This window comes from Triticum urartu, chromosome 5 (genome assembly GCF_003073215.2).
Source record: "Triticum urartu cultivar G1812 chromosome 5, Tu2.1, whole genome shotgun sequence".
Classification (NCBI taxonomy): domain Eukaryota; kingdom Viridiplantae; phylum Streptophyta; class Magnoliopsida; order Poales; family Poaceae; genus Triticum; species Triticum urartu.
In genome coordinates this window covers 533972504-533976998 of record NC_053026.1, presented here as the reverse complement: position 1 = coordinate 533976998, position 4495 = coordinate 533972504, and the positions used below count along the sequence as shown (strand labels likewise).

The following is a 4495-nucleotide window of genomic DNA, read 5'->3' as shown; positions in this document are numbered from 1 at the left end:
TCATGTGGCATTTGCTTTCCACCATGTTTCATATGTGGAGTACTGTTGGAGATTTTTCACGGCTATATATGCTCACTTCTATCAAACGAGTTGTCGTAGCGTTATTAGGTCTGGGCTCGGACAATAAGTGTGACATTGATTAAATAATAACTGCATCTATGGAATGCCACCTATTCCTTTTCTAAAAAAAATGGAATGCCACCTATTTAAATGAACAAGAGCACACTCGCATTTCTGTATCTTTCTTTTGCATGCCTGACTACACAATGTTCGCACAAACCTATTTGACTTCTTGCCTATTTGACGCATTCCAACTACACAGATGATGAGTAGCCAGCTAGAGCTAGAATGATTCTGAAAAGAAAGCTAGAGCTAGGATTGGGAGGAAACAGGATGTTATTGTTAGGAACCTTGTTAGTCAGGAGGAAGAGCACTTGACTGAGGCACTGTGTTAAACAAGGGGTCCGCACAATTGGGACAGGCCTGGCGAGTAACTGAAGAAGGGGCTGCGCAAATTCAGAAATAGAGGAGCCAGAGCCAACTGCCTCTCCTGCCTACTGCCGACGCAGTGATTTTCAGCTGGTGGCATAGCACGCAGCGGCCTACCTCGGCATGTTTACGTAAGAATGTGGCTTCGCTTGCCACCAATGTCATAGGGCTCCTGTGGAAGCACCGTAACCCATGCATCTTTGATGGGATCGAGCCCTCGCTACCGGCACTGCTCGGTCAGATCGAGGATGAAGCTTGCGTTCGGGCCAACGTTGAAGCCAAAGGGGCTAAGCATGATCATTTGTACACAATTGGCTTATGTAATTTCGGGGCCGAGCACCCCCTTCTCCTATGCTCCTTAGCAGTCATTATACTCGTGTACGTCGGCATTGGCTTGCTCCTTGTGAGTGGTATTATGATTATTAAGAAAGATATGATAGTGTAAGATCTTATCCTACCTTGTCTTGTACTCTAAATTAGTCATTATTTTATATATATGACCACGAGGCTCAAATCATAAACATTGATTACATCAACCTCTCTATCCCTTTTAACATGGCATCGGCCTAACTGATCCAAACCCTATCCGCCGCCGCCACTCCCGCTTCGCACCGTGGTCGGTCTTTATGGCCGCCACCGGGGGTCGCGTCCATCTGTACCTAGAGTTCGTCCGCCAGTCGTGTTGACCGGCTGTCCTAAAAAATCTTTTTTCCGACAAACTGATTCCGGGTTTTTTCTCTGTCACCGTCAATTTGATCCATGTTTCTTTTTGGTTTTCTAATCTATAATTGATTTGGGTCGCACACCACCGTTCGTCATCTACAAGCGTGCCTGCTTGGTCAACATCTTCGTCATCCACCGAGATCCGCTGCCTCGTCTGCAATCTGCATGCAGCACTTCAGGTCTGCTGGTGGGCAGCCGTCGCGCACTCCTGTGCTAGCCATGTGGCCCACGATGGCGTGCCTCACTGCTTCGCTCATTGCACCATGGACGCGTGTGGCTGTAGACGTTTCCAGCCGTGTGTACTCGCGTGTCTCGCGCCGACGTGGATGGCTGCACGCACGCCTACGCGGGCGGCCGCTCGCGTTGGGCCACCAGGCCAAGCCGATGGATCACATATGGCTAGGATCACATGTGTGTGCTGATCGGTGATCACATGCCTATTCCAGCCAGGCCAAGTCGAGCAACGGGTTGTCGCCGTGCAGGGGCGAAGCCAGAAAATTTGGTCATTGGGTTCACTTCATGTCTCATTGTGAGAAGTTGGTACTAATATGTAAAGTGCAAAGTCTAATTTTGAATTATCTTACAACAAAATTATGACACCCGAAAACAACATAATGAATAGAAATACGACATCACATATCACATATTGTGTTGCATTAAAAACTGAAGAGTGCAAGAATACCGGTTTAATAATATTATAAAATCATTTGTTTACATATTATGAGTAGTATCAAATAACTTTGTAGCTCCAGGTGTAGCTTTTTATCTTCCTGGAACATTGAAAATGTGACAAGTTGTTTGATGTTACCATTGCAAAATAATTTGATTTTTTCTTAAATATCTCCACATACTCACCTACAGTTTTTTGGAGCATTCTCAAGAACTACATTCTATATAGCTTTATTTTGGTTTTTTGGAGCCTATCCTCTGCAAAATAATGGGTGACCTTCGTGTGCCTGTATCATTATCTGGATCTGATGACCGAGTTCTCCTTGATTAATACTACTCCATATCCTAGATCAATCAAAGTCCATGGAGAAAAATAAATCAAAAAACTAGGGCAAAAAAATCGCTGCTATTAGGATAGATAGAACACCCACAAGAGAGGGGATATGGGCATATGGCGATGTCATCTAATTACCTCAATCTGCAGCGGGCTGCTTTCCGACGTTACTGCTGGGAGTGAACGCTGGCGTGCAGCGGCCGAGGTGCCGAGGCCGAACAGGCGAGAGGTGGAAATTGGAGAAACGAACAGACCGAGGCGTGCTGTGTGCGGCTGCGAGCGTATATATATACAGGCTGCGTTCGTACTCATTTGCTTTGCTCCTGGGCTTTTGCCTTTTGGGCCCTTTGTTTGCCTATCCACGTGACGTGATGTGTGTAATTTGATGGGGTCAGCCAAGATTTTTTAATGGGTTATATCACGTAAATACGTACCCACACGGATGTATCAGGTAAAAGTCGTTGGGTTCACTTGAACCCAACACGTCTACGCTGGCTCTGTCGTTGTCGCCGTGTCGTCCCTTTGAATCGCTGCATCACTGTTCTATGGTTCTTCCCGCGGACAGTGGCGGAGTCAGAAAAATTCTATTAGAAGGGTCAAGTGCTCTAAAAAGTTGATTGAGGAGGGCCAAAGTATTAATTTAATAGCAAATCAACACTAATTTTGCACTGTTTATCAAAAAAATATGCAGCAAATACATTATGTTAGGGGGGCCACGGGCCCTGCCGGTTCCCCCATCTCCGCCACTGCCCACGGATGCATCGACCCGTGCGCTATCACTGGGTCGCGCGGCCGTAGTGTTGCCACTCACGGTCTATCCCGACACCGTCCGTTCTAGGCCGCCTTCGTGGTTGCACCGACCCTCACATTGTCCCTGTGTCGCTCCATCGGGCCGTAGCTAGCATGTCAAGCGGTCCCTGCTCCCGCCCCTTGGTTCTCCCGGCAGCTGCACCAACCCATGCGCTTCCGCTGCACCATCTTTTGGGCCGTAGTGTCGTGGACCACGGTCCACCGCCGCCGAGGCCGTTCACTCCACGCTGTTCCTGTGGCTGCACTGACTCTCGCTCTGCCGCTGCTCTGCTGTTGCATTGCCTCATCTGGCCGTAGCGAGCGTGGCATGCGGTCCCTGTCGCCGCCCTGAGGTCTTCCCCGCCGTCTCGCCGACCCGTGCGCCGCCACTGCGTCGCCTCTTCGGGCAGTAGCGCCACAGCACACGGACCACTTCTCCGTCCATGTGCGTCGACTTCTGTGTGGTATGCGTCGCGCCGCCTTCCTAGGCACGCGAACGCCTCCGTCCGTGCTGGTCTTCGTCACGTTGTCGGATTCTTCATGCCTACTTTGAGTATCGCCGCCGCACTCCTAACCTAGCTGCCGCCGCTCTTCTTTTGCGGCTCCACGGTGACTACCTCGACACCGGTCACCTAGACTCGACATCGACTACGACGTCCCTCACACAACTACCTCGACCACGGCTACACCATCCTACGCTCTGGGCTATGTCGACATTGGCACAAAGAGCTACCTTTTTCATGAGCAACCTCATCGGTTTCCACTCTAGCCACACCTTCTGCGATGCATCGACTGTTATGACTGTGGCGGGATATTCGTCGACTTACCTTTGGATCCTTCTCTAGTTTCATCGTCTGCGTCGCTATCCTTGTGACTGCGGAGATGTCAAGTATTATGCTTATTAGAAAAGATAGGATTGCGTAGGATATTACCATACCTTTGTATTGTACTTCAAGTTGGTTATTGTACTCTATATATATGCCCACGAGGCTCAAGTAATAAACATTGATTCCACCAATCTCTATCCCTTCTAACACCTTGTATTTTCTAACCCTGTATCAATGAAATGATATGCATCTAGCGTATTTGTGAAAATATATAGTCTAAAATAGAGGAGCCGCAGCCTCAGTGAGGTGAATCGGTAAGCCCTGAACCTCACTGTTCGAAGCAATTGCACCATCCAAACCCAAAGTAGGTCAGAAACCGGATGTGGGCAGGCAATGTGCTCAGAGGTTGTACTCATCTGCTGATTAGAAACTTGAGAGAGAAGAACTCTCCTCTCATCTCTGCTTCTTCTCACATATACTCTGTTTTCTCTGCTCCTCTTCCCCAACTTTCCTGGGCCCCATGAAATCCTTGTATCCAGGTGCCATAGGGCGCCGATGCAGGGCCTCGCGGTCCTTTGGTTTATAGGATATGAACATTATAGAAATAGAAAAATCATAGGAAGTGAGATGACATGCATTTCAATTCCTATAGAGAAGGAGATGT

General features: G+C 48.5%; 1 long non-coding RNA gene across 1 annotated transcript; it reads right to left on the bottom strand.

Annotated features, from left to right (window-relative positions):
* Nucleotides 1-1883: 1883 nt before the first annotated feature.
* On the bottom strand, nucleotides 1884-2565 carry LOC125556622. The gene is made up of 2 exons (XR_007305155.1): nucleotides 2354-2565; nucleotides 1884-2226 (listed from the first exon to the last, which is right to left on the bottom strand). It is a non-coding gene; the product is annotated as an uncharacterized LOC125556622 (long non-coding RNA).
* Between the last annotated feature and the right edge of the window lie 1930 nt (nucleotides 2566-4495).